Source organism: Stenella coeruleoalba, assembly GCF_951394435.1.
Source record: "Stenella coeruleoalba genome assembly, chromosome: 9".
NCBI lineage: Eukaryota > Metazoa > Chordata > Mammalia > Artiodactyla > Delphinidae > Stenella > Stenella coeruleoalba.
This window is the reverse complement of record NC_137155.1, coordinates 79,792,181-79,811,140: the sequence shown is the minus strand read 5'-3', so window position 1 is coordinate 79,811,140 and position 18,960 is coordinate 79,792,181. Positions and strand designations below refer to the sequence as shown.

Below are 18,960 nucleotides of genomic sequence, written 5' to 3'. Positions count from 1 at the left end.
ATTCCACTGCTAGCTATATACCTAATGGAAGTGTTAGTTATATTCACTAACATTCATAAGCAAGAATATTCATAGCAGAGCTTTCATCTAGCTCCAAATTGAAAACAATCCAGATGTCAGTCCACAGTGGTTAAGATTAATATATTTTTAAATATTTACTTATACTATGGAATTCAATATAGAAGTAAACATGAATAAACCACTACTATATTCAACAACAGGGATAAATCATATTGATATTCAATTAAACAAATAAATCAGATACAAAAGAGTAGTACTGTATGATTCAAAAGCAGACAACACTAATATCTCAAGTTATCCCCAAGACTGGTTAGGATAATAGTTACTTTAGGTAGGAATAGTGCCTGGAAGGGAACAGAGGGGGACTTTTTGGGGTGTCAGTAATATTCTTTTTAAAAGATGGGTGCTGATTACACAGGGGCACACACTTTATGAAAATTAACTGAGTTTACATATATGAAGATACAGATATGCCTGTTACCTGTATGTATGCTATAATTATGACCTGTTAGATGATAGGTGCCCCCATTTGTTTAACATGCAAGATTCAATAGGTAAGGTCATCCCAGCTTTGTATAAGTTGATCCTAATAATTAAATCCAATAAGCAACACAATTGTAGAAAATTCAGGACATAAAAGAGAATATTCTTTAAAATATGCTCAGTATGCTTAGTGTCACTGATACAATCCCTTGGCATGTGGATCCTGAACCTTTTGGGGTCATCTGATCTTATTCCCCTTCCTGTGGAGCTCTCATCATTATTATCTCATGTGGTCTATTCTGCACTAGTATTTCCATTTCTCCATTTCTCAGAGTCTTTTTTTTTCCTAACTAAAATAATCCTTTCTTTATGTAGTTTTTTAAATAGTAGAATAGATACTTTATTGATTTTGCTTCCTTCCTATATGCTCTGTGTAATTTTGTCATGGACCAACCACATTTCAGAACTCCTGTGCACTGGCTCTAACCTGTGCACACCACATCTCTGAGGAATCAGAGAACAGACGTCGTGTGATCGGTGGCAGGCTTCTCCCCAAGTTGGGGCTGGGATGGGTAGTTGAAGGCAGCATTTAAATCCCCATTGGTGAGAAAAAAAACACTTCCTGTTTGGAGGTGAGGATAAAAACATATCTATGTTTTGTCCGTCACGTATACCTGAACCAATAATTCTTCTTTATAATTTAATTAGTTTCCAAAAGTAAGTCAGTTACTTTGACGTCCTGACTTCTGGTTATGACTCTTTTAGCACTTTCATGGACTTACCCTCTAGGCAGGGGAGAATCCAGGATTTGTGGGGCCCAAAGCTTATACAATCTGGATGCCCTCTCTAAAAAATATATTACAAACGCAAATTTAGGTATGCACGTGGATATTTATTCTAAATGATAAAACATTTTATTTGGTTGATTCCAGGCAAAGGCCCAGCAAATTTAGACTACTAGATCTTAAGCCTCAATATTTTATTATTTAAGCTACCTCTGTCACAAGGTTTCTACTCCGGTTCTAGTTTAGAAAATTCCTTACTTGAATGTTCAGATACTTATCTCTGGGGTCTGGACTGAAACTTGTTTTCATCATTTTAAAATTCTAACCTTCAGGTTTTCTTGTTTTAAAAAACGGCCATAATTGTCTTTCCTATTCTCTAATCAGTGCTTAGTGACCTCACTTTTCACCCTCTGAGATCTACCTGTTTGGTATTTCTTTTAAAGGAATGTCCTTCTGTTACCTGCATGCCCTTTTTTCTCAGGTCTATAGAACTGTGCATGTGCTGGTAGCTTTCTCTAAAGTGTCTCTCCTCCTTGTTGGATAAAGGATTCCTTACACATTCTTCAAGGTTTAGTTTAACCACAATACACTACCTCTTGGAATGCCAGTTCTACTCTCCTCTCCCGTGTGCCTCCACTACAGCGTTCACCTCATTGTGTTATGATTATGTCTGCTTATCTTTCTCACACATTGGATTGTATCCTGCTCAAGAGGAAGGACTGTGCCTTTTTACTTTATATCCTTTCCCAATTACCTCACACAGAGGTACAATAACAAGTTATACTATATAATCAGGCATGTTGGTTGACTACCTAAATCTTAAATTATAAATCTTATTTTTGGTGAAAAACTACCATGACCTGCAATCATGTGGGTTTTTGTTCTATTTTCCTCATGAACAATGTGTGTATGTGTACATATGTTTTATTATATTATTGTGACCTTGTGGGAAACATTATGTGAAAAGTGGAGTACTGAATACCTATTTTCTAGAAATATGTTGAAATAATATATGACATTCTTGAATAGAAGACTATTTGGAAATCACCCGCCCCTATCTGTCTTCTCACTCCCAAATAATGCCCTTCAGCATTTACTCAAGGGAAAAAAAAACGAATTGGTTGCTGAAGCAGCTGCAGATCACCTTGAATAGAAGCATATTTCAACTGTTTCAGAAAAAAAAAATACAGCACCGTTTATGCTTAAGAAACAAAAGGGAAACCATCCTGAATTAATATATAATGAAGGAAATGGTAACTATTGGATCCAAAGGTTTCCTGAACCTCACAGTTCTAATATCGTTTGGAACTGCTTCGTGGTGAGAACAGTACCTACAGAAAAGAATGTGAAATGAAACCCTGTTGAGGGCTCTGGGGTTTTACAGAAAGCTACTATGCCTTTTAAGAATGATGGAATCACATGCTTTATTCCCCAGCTTCAGCGGCAGGCTCAGGCTCAGCTGCTTTTGAGTATGCTGTATTTATTAGAAACATTATGGAGAGAAACAAATGCATCAGTCACAACTCTATCCACCTCCTAAAATGGAGCTGGGAGGCATCACTCAGTAATTCTTAGCTTAGTGTTGCCATTAGAGATAAACAAGGTTTCAATCCTCTAAGCAAATATAATCCTTATTTAAAGACTTACATTAGCTTCTCTCACAGAAGCCAGATAGTTTAGTCATTTCACTCAGTTTTTATTTTTAAATATGCTGCAATATAAATCAGTTAGGTGGATTTCCCCACTTGACAGAAATAGATGACACAGTAGATGTCCTTGGGCCTGTTCCATGGGCTCTTAAAATCATATTCTAGTTCAGTGACATAAAATCATTCTAATTTTAATGTAAGAGCCAAAAAATGATACCTGCTGGAGTAGTTCATTAAATACAACTGGTTCAGAAGCTAATCTTTCATATTATTGCTTTGAGGACTTAGGAAGGGCTTCGGGTCAAAATCCTTCAAGCTATGTTTAATTGTAAAAGAAAATATACTTAACTGCTTATTGCTTAAATAAGTGTTGCTTAATTTATTTTCTACTGATAATGACTAAGTAATCCTCAAATTAAAAAAAAAAAGATAGCTAAAAATTGGATGTTTGTTCTAGGGGCACTAAAAGGATCATCAGTAAATATTTTTGCATCCAGGATACCTTAAACCAAACTGAGTTCAAATTATAACTATTCCTCGAGTAACGGCTTCAGGCTTATCTTTGCTTGAAACATTTCATGATGCCCCGACACTCACTGAACTCTTTTTGTGCATTACCATATCTGTTATTGCTTTTGCATCTTTAATCCTATGCAGTTTAAATGACAGTTCAACAATTTCCTCATCATGACTGAGAAGCTTTTTCTGAACAGTTTCATATTGAATTTTCTCTAGGGAATCCTCTGCTCCCCAGAATCCAGCAAAAAGTAGGAAGTACATCTGTATTTTACAACTATAAATCGAATTTCTATTCTCTTTTCACGAAAGAAGAAAGTTTAATTCAAGCTATTGACCCAATTTCCTGCTGCACAAATATCACTGTGTTAACGGGAAACTTTTAGTTCTCCAACTTCCAAAATGCTTTTAAGAAAAACTGAAGTTTCATTCGAGTTATTATTTCAGAATTTTTAGCAATTTGAATTCCACCCTGACTTGACCAAAAATTTTCAGCTTACATTTTGAAATATACAGTATCATTTTATAACCACTATGAATGAAGTATTTCTGTCTCATAAACATAGCTATATTTTCCTTGTCATTAAAAAATATATTCACTACTGTCAGTTAGGAAATCATGGTTCAAAGTATTTAGTAATCAATGTCTTAACAAAATAAATTATTACCAACATGTGATGGTATCCTTGTTTAGGGAAAAGGACACCAGGCAGAGTCAATTTTGAGATTTAATACCTGATTTAGTGATGAGAGTTATGCTAAAAATGGACCCAACAGTTCTAGCCATAACTTCTGAGCTTGGGGAAGGCTTACACTGATGCAAAGTATAGCTTCTTATTCAATATTTATGAAGTACAAGCCACTATCACAAGTACTGGGGAAACCCTAGATGTGCACCACGCATGGCACATTCTTAAAACCAGCATACTGAGGCTAATACAAGTGATAAAATTTACAAGAGAAACTACAATAACCTAATGATTCTTAGCCTATTGCTAATGATAGGAATCAAGCAATAATAATAATAATAGCTGCACTGTAATAGCTGTATTTTTTTTTGTAACGTCTCCACCAAGCATCCAAAAACAAACTCCTAGTTCACATCTGGTTTACAGTCCTGGGTTTATTGTTGTAGCTATGTGCTCTTAAACAGGTTCCTTAAGTTATCTGAACTTCACTGTAATAAACATTAAAGTAAGACAGACTCCTAGTGTTCACTTAACTCTAATATTATCCAATTCTAATCTTGACATAGAACTCAGCACTAAGTGTATACCAGGAATACATGTGGCTTGCAGGAAGAATCCACTTTGACGTTAACACAACAGCGCCTATAAAACAGCAATGCTCCAATACACCGAACTAAATTTCTGGATACTCATTAGCTTTTGTTACTATTAGACTGAGAGAATTGAGAGAATAAAGCAAATGAAGCCAATCAAATATTCTAATAATTCAAAAGTTGTGCCTCTAAAGTGATTAAAATGTGAATCTAATAAATCCTGCATGTTTAGAAAACATATGTAATATAATTGTGCTTTTTCTTGTTTCTAAAGATATATCCCTAAAAGTTACCTAAGGATAACTGAGACTATTTCCAGTCCAAGCTAGTATCAAGTTGTAAATATAACTTATGACAAAATAAATCATTTTATTTATAGAATGGCCTTTGAAATTTAAGTAGATATTTATTGAATGATTCAACCATTTGTGTATTCTACCCTTAAAATAAATAAATATTATTTACCTGGGAATGTTCTTTTGTCATGTAAGCTACAACAGAAATTTCTAGCAAGCTTAAGGAAAATATGGCCATTCTTTCATTGTCTAAGGAACTTATCTAAAAATATGTACTATATCTTCACAAAAACTTTCTAAATATTCACATATGCCTTCTGGGCAGATACTGTGAAAAGAGAAATCAATAATGTTGGAAAGATTCTAATTTGGTTAACCTTTTGACTATTGTTTCATTTTTTCCTTTTCTAGATTTGGCAAATGCATTTTCTTGAGTAGAAAACTATTTTTCAATAAATATTTCAATGTACTGCAACTGAAATTTTAGGAAGAGTCTACAAAAATGTATTAGAAAGCTTATCATTAGGTTCTTTCTATAAAATTTTTACTAGTGAGAGGAAAAGGCCAAAAATCCAAATATGTCTTGTATATATGAAGAATATGCTGACTTTTAAGGTATTATGAACTTTAGGACATTTTCATTTTAGCTTCATCATAGTTTACTGGTTCCTCTGACCCTGCCACACCTCTATGAATAGTCTCTTCAACAATTATTTTCAACTTACCCATTGGGAATGCCAAATGTTTTTCCTGCCAGGAGCCTAACTACTGTAGTCTTTATCTCTTAAAAAATGAACTAGGCCAAAATGCAATTCTGATTTGTAGGGATGAAATTTATACTAAATTATACAGGACAATTATATTAATCAGAAATCTTTCAGTTCCAAACATCATAAACAATTCAAAATGACTTTTAAAACCACAAAAAACAGAATAGTAAAATATATTGACTGTTATCAAATGGTGTCACTTGTTTCTTACTCACCTTTTCACCCCTGATTTCAGTTATTTGGCTTCATTCCCCAGTGAGAGCTTTGCTCACGGCTGGAATTAATTCTTCAGTCACTCAGGCTTTACATGACCCTTATAGTTTGCCCTCTCAAAAGGAAAGAGACAGGCTATCTCCCATCTCTTATATCAATCTCCTCAAAAGATCCCCAATTCACTCTACTTGAGCCATATGCATACTCCTACAGCAACATTTTGGTCCAGGAGGATAAAGTTCTCTGATTGACTGGTATGAGTCAAGTACTTCAGTACTTGTTCAGGAAGGCCAGTACCCAAAGACAAGAGATGGAGAAGACAAAAAACAATAGCAGATACCTAAAGTACTTTCATAAACATATTGTCATCGATGTTCATTCATTCCTTCACTCACTGACCATGTGAAGTAATAGCTGTATACAAGCAATAAGACTCTTGTGTAGATAATGGGGAAAATACTTGGTATAGATAGAGACAGAAAGAACAGATAGTGAACTTCATACTGGAATTTTCAAGACCTTATGCTTAAGGGCTAAGATAGGAATTACAGAATTGTTTTGCAGGGTGGTTCTGATTTATCTCTTTTTCCTTTTTTCTCTATTTATAACTCATGCTTGAAATGGAGATAACCACACATTAACTTGTGAAACATTGCTATAGTTTGTGAGAACCTTGCTTCCACCACTAGGTTAAAGAGCTTAAATTTATATATGCATAAATGTAGTGGTAGCAGCGTTGCCGGTGGTGGCACCAGGGAATGAGTCAATCTGAAATCACGGGTCAATTTCAAATGCAAGTAAGATATTCAAGCCTGCCTCTGGCTATTTATACAAAGAGACACAGAATAGAATTGACACTGCAAAACCCATACTTGCTTTTTCCAATCTGTAATGCCTGTGCAATTCATTTATGAGAGCTTGTTTGCCATCACTGAATAAAGAACAACTTATTTTTAAGTTGCTAAGGTTAGAAACTGTAGAAAGGCAATTATATTTCTGACTTGTAAATAATATGCCAGCAAAATTAAAGATGTCTCCATAGCTTAGTCTATTAAAGTATCTACATAAAATATCTTCATAGTACAATGTATTATATAATGTATTATATGTATTATATAATATAATATATAATATATATAATGTATTATATATATATTATATAATATATATTATATTATATTATATATTATAATATATAATTATATATTATATAATTATATATTATAATATATAATATAATATATAATATAATATATATTATAATATATATTATATATATAATATATATTATATAATATATAATATATATAATGTATTAATGTATTATATAATATAATCTATATAGTATATAGCAGTATAATATACTCTGCTTTTTTTCTTTGTAAATGCTTTATATATTAGCACTGGAGAGCTTTCAACTGAGTAATAAATCATAAGAAGAGTTTGCTTGAAAGTTTGATCACTGAAAATATATACTTAGAGGACCTGTTAAACTGAAGTCATATTTTCCAACCTGAATAAAGAGGGATTTATTTGTTTCTATCTGGTTCAAAAGTACTGGAATTTATTTTGGACATTTACCTAAGTAAGGCAGATCCCTTTGTGGTCACCACCTGTCATTCATCAGGCCAATTCCATAACGCATGACATGAACTAACGAATGGATTTTATCAGGGAAAATGTACAAGGCAGGTGTCCAATAAGAAGAGAAGGTACTTATTTTTTTTCATTCCCAATCCTTTCATTAATCTCATGTGAAGCACGCAGGATCAAGGAAATTGCTGGATATGCAGTGACATGTTTCATTTTTAACAGTGAAAGGAAGTATTCTACAACTCTTACCGTGGGCACTAAGCAGTCTGATTTGCAGTTCCAGCTGTTCAGAGTTGTTGCCTGGGAAAGACATCTGCCCATTATCTGGAGTACTTTGGGACCGATGGGAAATTGGGCTCAGGAACAACACCTCCTGCAAGGAGAAGGAAGGCACTAGACACTAGAAAAGCAGAGATTGGGTACAAACACTTCCATGGAAAAGTGGGCCCCAGGTTGCAGGTGACTCATTGTTCAGGTAACATAGAGTATTCTCCTTGGGTCATTCCCAGATAATCCACTCCGCAAGCTACATGTCAAAATGTAAAGTGTTTGTGATATTTGTTTAAGTTTGGAAGGAGGAAAAGCAGCTGCTTCCGATTGATCAGTGTGATCTTTTCAGAACTTAGTGAAACTTGATATGAAATTTGCATTTTAAAAAGATTCAAGAAAGATGTCAATTGTGGCAACATTGTTTTTAATTTTCCCAAATTCTCTATAAAGTCGGATAGGATAGGAAGACCAAAAGTCTTCTAAGCCTGAAGTAAGGGCATCGTTGGGGAGGGAGTAGGTTTTCGAGGCATAGAGACTTGTGGAAAGATATGAGTGACATGAACATATTTGAAAGTTTCGATTTCCCTGACACTTACTTGTTATAGAGGGAACCCATCCCCTTACATACCAAAAAAATGCTTTTAATGGTTGTGCTTTTGATGACTGTTGCACAACCTAACAAGAGCATGCTGATTCCGTTATGGACCAATCCCTGCTACTCCTTGTTGCCTCTATGGCAGTAGTTCTGAACCTGGGTGATTTCTGTCCCCTCCAGGGGAAATCTGACAGTGTCTAGAGACATTTTTGGTTGTCATAACTGGGAAGGTGGGTGCTACTGGCATGTACGAGCACATGTCAGAGATGCTTCTACACATCCTTCGTGGAAAATCCCTGACAAGAAAGAATTATCTGGCCAAAAATCTCAGAGTGCTGAAGTTGAGAAATCCTGAGCTTAGGACCACAGTATGAGTTTTTATATATGTTGTCTATGCTGTGAAACAAATGACCACTAACAGAGGCTTCAAAAAATATCTGTTTATAATCTCAGAGCCTTTATAGATTAGATTTTTGGGTTAGCTGGGTTCTCAGTTCTCTACTCAAGATTTCATAGGGCTGAAATCAAGGTGCCAGGTCGGTTGCATGTACATGAGGATGTTCAACTGGACAAGGGTTCACTTCCAAGCTCCCTTAGGTTGGTGGCAGAATTCGTTTTATGGTGGCTATAGAATCCAGGGCCAAAATGGAGAGACAGACAGACAGACAGACACATGCACACAACCTTCTTCGAGTCTCTAACTTTCAAAAAGGCTTGTGCTCTGTTGTAAAGGGCTCACCCAGTTAGAACAAGCCCGCTCAGGATAATCTCTCTTTTGGGTAACTGAAGTTAATAAAAAATTAGGGACATTAATTACATATGTAAAATCCATTCTCCTTTACCATAAAGCATGAGATAACCATGAAAGTAGTATCCTATCACCTTTGCCATATTCAATTGGTTAGAAGCAAGTTACAGAGTCCACCACCATTCAAGGGGACTGAATTACATAAGGGCATGGCTCATTGGAGGTCACTTTTGGCTGGGTTCACCACAGTTCCGACCATAACCTGGAATGAAAAAAGTGTCTAGCTTCAAGAGGAGATAGTATCATTCTGTACCCAACCTGTGGTTATTCCAGACTGAATGGGGAAATAGATGTTAACAGATAGATTCCTTGTATTGTTTCCTAGCTTGTGAAGTGAGACTCATTATGGCAGGAAGGGGAAAAGTAAAAAGTCCTGGAAATGCCACCAACCCCTATAAAAATAGTAAATCAAAACGATATAGCTTCACTAGGGCAAATACAGAGTATAGAACTACCACCAAATATCTGAAAGATGCAGGGATGGTGAATCCTATCACATCCCCATTTATATCACCTGCTTGGCCTGTACAAAGTCTCATGTGCTTTAGAAGTTGATAGCAGGTTTCCATAAACTTAATGAGATGGTAATGCCAATTGAAGCTGCCGTACTGGATACAATATTTTACTGGGGAAAATAATCTTAACTCTGGCACCTGGTATACAGCTGCAGGCCTGCCAAATGCTGCTGGCTACGTTCCCATAAGTACGGAAAATCAGAAGCAGTTTGCATGTATGTAGTGAGGACAATAGTACACCTTTACTGCCTTGCACTTTCTTTCTGTTATAATGTTTTTTAAAACACTTTTGGTCATCTTGATATCCCTCATAATATCCTGCTGTTCATTAGGCTGAAAATATTGTTAACTGGATCTAGTAAAAGTAGTAAGAATACTAGAAGCCTTACTATTAGATATGCGTCCGAGAAGGTGGTAAATAAACCCTCAAAGATTTAAGACCTACGTTATTGGTGAAGTTTGTAAGGATCCAGTGGTATGGAACATTCACGGATATTCCTATGAAAGTAAGAGCAACCTTGCTTCACTTCACACCACCCATCAAGAGCAGGAGACACAGTCTCTGTGAGACCACTCAGATTTTAGAGTGTACACGATACCCTACCACTCGGATCATATGACCCCACAGAGGGTCCTACAGGAAGTCCTAAGGCAAATAATTATACTGTAGGAGATGCTGGAAAATCCCAAAGAGGAATCAGAGCACAGACTCTCCTAGCGTTAACTACTTCACTACTTCTATTTCAAACCATGGTCAGTTAAGAGAAAAAAAACAATGGCCAAGTTTATGGGAAAACCTTCATGGTGTTCTGACCCAGGCTGAGGTTGATGGCTTTCACACTACTGCCTCACTTAGCAGTGACCTTATCCTTACCCCCTGAAGGGAACTCTTTTCACGCGGCACAACTTTGGTGGTAAAACTGTTTGGTCACCTAATGTGAAGGAAGAGATTGCTTGAGTACCCAAACCTGCCAAGATCAGAGGCAAAGGCTGATCCCTAGTATATCACCGTTCTCTGGGGAAACCAACTAGCTTCACAGGGATAGGTTCACCATGTTAGACCCCTCCTCTCACAAAGACATGGCAGTTTACTGTTACCAGAACACACGTATATTCCAGCTATGGATTTGCCTTTCCCTTCTGTAGTGGTTCTATCTGTACTGTTAATGCTTAATACACAGCCATGGCATCTGCTATATCAATAATACTGCCTTCAACCAGAGGATGGGCTTTTTTATAGAATAAAATTTTACGTGTGACTAATGCTGCATATTTCAATTTTGGAGTATAATACATTTGCTAGAACCCTGAGATGATGTCATATCTTGATGGTAATTTGTGGACCTTCTGTGACCGAGACACAAATGCTTCACTACACAAAGGACAGAGTGGCTGCTGAAGGGTGAAAGACATAGACTGTTGCAATTATCTTCCATTTATCCCTCAGAACCTCTCTCCACTTTTTTCCCCTCCTGCTCTTTGTCTTGGGGAACTGACTTGTATGGACTATATGAAATGGTTCCCATGTTGTCTGGTTTCAGTTTCGTTCAGTCAGTGGTGAGCCCTGAGAGGAGATCAGAGGGAAGAATAATTACTGAGTGATACTGGGATGTATACCATTCTTGACCTTTTCTCTTTTCCTCTCCTTAGGTTGGCTGTACCGTTTCTTTCTTTCGTTTTTTTTTTTTAAACATCCTTTAGCGGATTTTAAAAAATTAATTAATTTTTGGCTGCACTGGGTCTTCGTTGAGGCATGCAGTATCGTTGAGGCATGTGGAATCTTTCATTGTGGCATGCAGGCTTCTCTCTAGTTGTGGCGTGCGGGTTTTCCCTTCTCTAGTTGTGGCACGCGGGCTCTCTAGTTGCAGAGCGCGAGGTCAGTAGTTTTGGTGTGTGGGCTTAGGTGCCCCCTGGCATGTGGGATTTTAGTTCCCTGACCAGGGATCAAACCCACATCCCCTGCATTGCAAGGCGGATTCTTTACTGCTGGACCAGTGGGGAAGTCCCTGGCTGTATCTTTTCAATGAAGGTCATAGCTCTTCTCAAGTTGGCCCACTCTATATGATTCTGCTGGGTTTAGGTAACTGCTCCCTGCCATCATCCACTTGAGCTTTGGAGTATTAGCAGCACGACTCTATCTTTCTCGATTCTATCTATCACTCTGTCTCCTCCTCCATTTAGGTTTGAGTGTGGTAACTGTCTATCATTACTAGTCCCGGGTACTGCACTGTCCCTTGTGGTACAGGTTGTCCAAACTGTTGTAGATAGTCCCTTGTTAATTATTAAATCATCCTAATTTGAGTCTGATAATTATTTACTATGGTGGTCCTGACTTATATACAATGGCAGAGGCCAGAACACAATTGAAAGAGGAAAAGAGATAATATCTTAGACTCATCCTGATATCACTCTTCAAGAAGGAGAGGGAAGCCAGGAAACTATTGGGATATAATCTCTTAATTTTGTGGATAGTGACTCTACAGCAAGCAGACTCATTAATATTTCTCGTAGATCTGAACAAATAAATCAAAGAGAAAGAAATTCGGCAGTTTCGAGAGAAAAATACAGAGAAAATCAATATTTTAGCATTTGTTCCCTCCAGTTCATTCTTTCTCAAAAGTGGCTCAATTTGTAGAAAAGTTACATGAGCATTCAAACCATATAAAACTAGTATAGAATGAGTGACATTCAGGCAAGATTGAACCAAGTTTTGTCTTTTGTACTTACTTTTCCTTTTGTGGACATAGCTGAGGCTCTGGTAGGATTTTTGGCAATGCTAAGGATTAGGCCTGGAGCTATAAAATTTGTTTGGACAATGGACAATGGACAATGTTACTAATGTAACAATTAGTTACTAATGGACAATGCCATTAGTAACTAAACATTTCTTTGCTTCTCAAAATGTCCTGAGTGTAAGGTCCATACTTAAGCTCCAAAAGGAATGTGACTTTTTGTTTTCAGGGTTAGATTTTTGCCTCCTCTATTAAGAGATACTCCTAATTCTATGAGGCGGAAAAAAAACCCCATAGTTTCCACTCCTATGAAGGCTTCAAAGAGCATTAATTTCCTCTCCCTTCTGTCTGTCCATCTATGTGTGTGTGTGTGTATCCATCTTTCTATCTATTTTCTTTATGTCCTCATCAGCGCTTTATGTTGGGGTTCATATATGAAGAGCTTTTTCTTTTAACGTATCTGGCTCTACTTACGGCAAGCTCATGTGAAGCCACCATGACTATTCTGCTCACAGCGGAGCAGAGCAATGCAATTGGTAGCACTGGCTCAGCCCCTGGGAGAGCAGCAGGATAGCAATGATTGTAAATTTAAAACAGAAAAAATGCCATTTTTGAGCTGTGGATACATTCTAGTTGAACGTAACAGTGACTTCAGAAAAACATTTTTCTGTTTTAAATTCACAGTAATTGAACTTCTTGTATATTGGCTTCCCTCTCCACAGGCTAAGCCAGCATGGCCATTTTGAAAGATTTGCTCCTCTGTGACCTAAAAAGCAATAGGCTTTTCAAACAATGGGCTCAGAGGCAAAGCACAACACCATGCACGGGAAAATGACTAAAACATCCTGAAAGGATTTCCAATGCCGGGGCCTTTGGAGAATTGTTCTAGCCCTATACATGCTTTCCTGCAAAAGACTCAGATCTGAACACACAGAAACAAAGAAAAACTAAAACAAACCCTGTTAAGAGATTAATTTAAACAATCATCTGGGGATTTCTTGTTTGCTTTCTTTCTTTTTTGTTTTGTTGGTTCTGTTTTACACTGGCCTTCTTTATTTGTATTAACATTGAAGAACTGAATTAAACCAGTACATCAAATATATTAATTCTGGAGAGAGCCTTGGGCAAAATGGTGAAGAAATATGTGCTTTCGAGAGACATCTTGAGCTCCTTCTTTGATTTACAGTTTTCCCTTTCCCTTTTTCCCACCCAATTCCTTCCGAGCTTTTGGCTAATCATTTCCCCTAATTGTTAAATCCAGCGGATCATCCTAGCATTTATTATTTATCCCTCCGTGTAGCACTGAACGGCAAATATCCCTCCTCCCTTGATTTCTATCACAGAACTCTGCCGACATCCTCCTACTCCTTTCTGACTGCCCATTAAACATTTTTCTGCATGCTACCATTCTTCTTTCTCTTCTCAGCTGTACTGCATTGGGATAATCACATCTAAAAACTTATTTTTAATCCTTATTGAATTAAGTTTATTATTTGAATATGTGAAACAAAAGGTATAGGCAGAGAAGCCACATTTCCTGTCCTATCCGTTTCATGTCAGTTCGATCCACCATACACGATCAATGTGACTAGTTTCTGGTGCATTACTTCTTCGTTTATTTTTACAAAAATAAGAAAATATATACGTATTCTTATTTAGATTTAAGCAAATGATGGAATATTGTATATATTCTTTTATTATGGTTTATTCTATTAAAAATACATTTTATAAATCACTCCATAGCAGTTCACAAAACATTTTTCACTTATTTTTATATCTCTGTAGAATTCTATTTTGGTCTCAATCCTCAGCCCTATTTGACCTGAAGCTGAAAGAGATAGAAACTTCTTCAGATATGAAATGAAGACTGTCTTTTTTCCAACTAAGATATTAGTTGGGAATTCTATATTTTGATTTTCCTACTTCCCTCAAAAAAATCAACAGATTCTCAGTGCACTTAGGACAGTGTACATATTCTTTAATATAGTTAATATAACTTTGCAAGACCTGCCCCTTCGTATCTTTCTGGAACATACTATTCACTCGGAATACATTACTTAAATGAAATATAAGTTTGTTAGTGGACAGTGAAGAATCTCACCTAATAAAAACAGAAGATATAAATATCAGTTCAACTTGTTAAAATGCTTCTTTGGGAGACATTACACATTCTTATGTCAGGGCTTGGCCTACTGAAAGTGAAATGGTCGAAAATTTAGTCTGTCAGTGGGTTACACAGGGGATTTCGTTGAGATAATTTCATTTTAAAGATAAACTAAGTATTGATACTAATTTTTAAAAAAGTATACACTACTGGAACAGTACTTATTTCCTTCCAATAAACTCAAGCTGAGACATAGTCTTCCTTCCTGAGGCTGTCTTAGTGACCAATGAGAGACTTTCTGTATCCTTTTATTCTAATGCCCTATTCACACATCCTCTGTGATCATTCCAGCTTGGACAACAGAATGTTGATAATCCTCCACACAATTTCAGTTGGTATTTATCTTTCTTGGGAACAAAAGTTAATGTCAAAACCACACTGAAATAATTAGAAATTTTCTAAGCTTATTTAAACAAAGACCTTTATCAATCTATGTTCTGAGTGAGAATTATTGGCTTTACTAGTGAGTTCCTCACATCTATAGAATACTAGAACCAGATTAACATATGTTAATTATGGAAGAGATAGGTACAGTTGTCCCTTGGTATCTGTGGGAGATAGATTCCAGGACCCCCAGCAGATAATAAAATCCACGGATGCTCAATTCCCTTATATAAAATGCACAGTATTTGCATATAACCTATGCACATCCTCCCATATACTTTATTTTTTAAAGTATTTTTTAAGTTAATTAATTAATTTTTGGCTGCGTTGGGTCTTTGTTGCTGCACACGGGCTTTCTCTAGTTGCGGTGAGAGGGGGCTACTCTTCATTGTGGTGCATGGGCTTCTCATTGCAGTGGTTTCTCTTTGTTGCGGAGCATGGGCTCTAGGCGGTCGGGCTTCAGTAGTTGTGGCTTGCGGGCTTAGTTGCTCCGCGGTATGCGGGATCTTCCCGGGCCAGGGCTTAAACCCACGTCCGCTGCATTGGCAGGAGGATTCTTAACCAATGCGCCACCAGGGAAGTCCCTCCCATACACTTTAAATCATCTCTAGATTACTTATAATACCGATCACAATGGAAATGCTATAGTTGCTAGCATGAGGCAAATTCAAGTTTTGCTTTTTGGAACTTTCTGGAATTTTTTTTCAAATATTTTTTATCTGTGGGTGGTTGAAACCATAGCTGCTGCGGAACCCACAGATACAAAGGGCCAACTGTATAAAATTCAGTTTATTAAGATGTAAAAGAAGGAAATTTTCAAAACGATGTATTCTTCTGAAATAAAGCTGGGCCCTATTTTTTCTTCAAATTGAAAAATTTTAATGCCTTTTACTTCCCTAATAAATTGCATTAGATAAAAATATAAGAATTCTTCAACTGTATTGAAAATGGTTCTAGAGAACTCCTTTCATAAAAAAACTCACATTTGAAATAACACTAAAAATGACATAAAACACGATATAAAAGTAGGAATACAGTAAAAACTTTCTATATCAGAACAATGATATTGCATTTCTTTTGAATTATTTGTTATTAATTTCACATTGAATAGACTTAGATATAATATTTACTGAACCTTGGATATTTAGAGTATTAAGCAATACAGATTCTTATAAGGCAAATTATGGGAAATTACACAATTCTCATAAAATGGAATGCAGAAATTCAGTAGTATTTTTTTCTTGCAGAGCTATACTTAAATTTTATTTTATCCTTCTCCTGATTACGTAAATCGATTAGAATATAGTTCTAATCAAACTAAGGTAGTAGATAGTAAATGGCTATCTCATTTGAAGCCATTTTAATTCCTATTTCCTTGGTCACAGATTATACATTCAAACTTAGGGAACTTGCCAATATGTTCCATTAGTCATGGGAAAGAGGTGTTTGGGTCAAAACATAAGGACATACTGTATAGCACACCTGGAACTCTGCTCAGTACTCTGTAATGGCCTATATGGGAACTGAATCTCAAAAAGAGTAGATATATGTATAACAGATTCACTTTACTGTATACCTGAAACTAACACAACATTGTAAATCGACTATACTCCAATAAAAATTATTTTTAATAAATAAATAAATAATAAAGTGCAAGTAATTTGAACTCTAAAAAAAAAACAGACTCAAGGGCTCCCCTGGTGGCGCAGTGGTTGAGAGGCCGCCTGCTGATGCACGGGATCGTGCCCCAGTTTGGGAAATCCCACATGCAGCGGCGCGGCTGGGCCCGTGAGCCTGCACGTCCGGAGCCTGTGCTCCGCAACAGGAGAGGCCACAACAGTGAGAGGCCCGCGTACCGCAAAAAAACAAAAACAAAACCGAAAAAAAACAGATTCAAAATACATGTGTGCTGGGCTACTGGTGATATGGTCATAGTTCAAAGATCTTATACACATGTGCCTCTTGAATACAGAATTATATTCTTTCACACCAATTCATTCCCTATACTAAGTCCAGACAGTTTTAAGTCGAAGAAAATTTTTAAATTACTTACTGTACAAAATATACATTTATATGAATGCCTACTCAAGCAAGGCAGCAGTAAGACATATTTGCTTCTTAAAATGGTATTATATTGATATGTGATTTCTATGGTGGTCTGCATCTTTTGTAGTTCGGTTAAAAAGCATTAAAGCCCAGGTTGCAGTTTTAAAAGTATAATAAATATGCATTGTAATACAGAAGTTGAGTAATTAAACAGAACTCTAGCAATCTTACAATAATTTGTCAATATTATCGCTTTATATGGAACACGTGCTGTGGAGAATTTACCGTTTCTGTAGTTTACAGAAAGTATATATACAGTGTCTCTCAAGCACCCACTGCACTTATTTTTATAGTATTCCTACAGGTTAAGTGCTATCCATCTCATTTAGAGAAATTTAAATGCCTTGTTCAGTTCAAATCATAGCTAAACTTTATTAAGAAACATCTTGCTCTATGGTATGTGGAGTGATAATATATTGGATGTGCCCCCACTGGTGAGAACTTGCTTCCTGGTTCATTGAGTAGTCTTTTCACTGTGTCCACACATGGAAGCAGTAAGCAAGGGAGCTCTCTGGGATCTCTTTTCTAAGGGTACTAATCATATTTACAAGCATTCCACCCTCGTGATCTAATCACCCCCAAAGGTCCCACCTCCAAATACTATGACATTGGGTGTTCACTTTCAATAAATTTTGGGGGGTCACCCAAATTCAGTCTATACCAGCTGCCAAATCAGAAAAGTCTTCTCTGACACCTTAACTACTGAAGCACATCCACACCCCCAGCTCAACCCTCTCTCATCCTTTATCCTGCTGTATTTTGTTTATAGCACTCACCTTTGCCTGGCTATTAATATTTCACATTAATTTGTTTATAATTTTATTGCCTACAGTCTCCCACTAAAATGCAATGCCTGTGAAGGAAGGGAGGGTTTCACTCTCCCAGAGCATGGTGTTGGTCATACAGGTGAGTATGCTGCATATTGTTTATAACGTTCACCCCAACTCTTCTTTGTTTTTCTCCACGCCTATCCTTCCCCAAACTCCTTTGCAGCCAGAGTTCCAGCTTAGGTTTTGCCAAAACAGCCACTTGTTGCTATCTGGAAAGGAAAAGGGAAGCAGAAGCCAGTACTGCTTCTGCTGCAGAAGTGGGCAGGACACAGGCTTCAGGGGACAACCAAGGAGAACTCTTGCCCACAGGTTCAGAGAGTCTTCTTGTAAAGCAGCTACTCTGGTGCTGCAGGCAGATGAGATCACTGGTAGCAGTTTCCAATGCTTTCTGCACTTCCTGTTTTAAAGAATACTACAGTGGCCTCTCGGACCCCTTTTCTGTCAACAGATCCAACTTTTTTCAGCTTCCAATTTCTTGTATTAAGTTATTTTTTGGTATAAAATACATGGAAGTCGCCACTCCCCTGGCTAAATATCCTCTTTAGGCTTCGTTTATTCAAAGCAGGGAGATTTTCATTGGCCCAAGTAGTTTCTGATTTTGCTCCTGGAGACACTGCTCAATGGGCCACTCAAACACAGCCCTCCATTCAGCAAGTAGGAAAGAACATGTTCCCATGATGAGCTCCCGCTGGCCTGGCCGAAAAGTGCCAAAAAATGGGCCTGTTCCCACAATCATGAAACACACAACCAAGCCTCTGAAACCCATACACAGCTCTGTAACCAACTTAAATTAAGGCTGAGTAACCTGACACAAGCCTTTATGTTATTAAATGACCATTTCTATCCTCATCAGACTAGCTGTTAGGGGAAAGGCAGTTCCGTACATTTCTGGCATTTACTAGAAACACACACAGATACACACACACACATACTCATATAAATTTACAC

The 18,960-nt window shown here is 36.9% G+C and overlaps 1 long non-coding RNA gene across 1 annotated transcript in view; it reads right to left on the bottom strand.

Annotated features, from left to right (window-relative positions):
* Nucleotides 1-7,368: 7,368 nt before the first annotated feature.
* Nucleotides 7,369-18,960, bottom strand: part of LOC307191405 — a 242,019-nt gene continuing 230,427 nt past the window's right edge. The window contains exon 3 of the long non-coding RNA XR_013829752.1: nt 7,369-7,981. This is a non-coding gene — a long non-coding RNA (uncharacterized lncRNA). The remainder of the gene's footprint in view (nt 7,982-18,960) is intronic.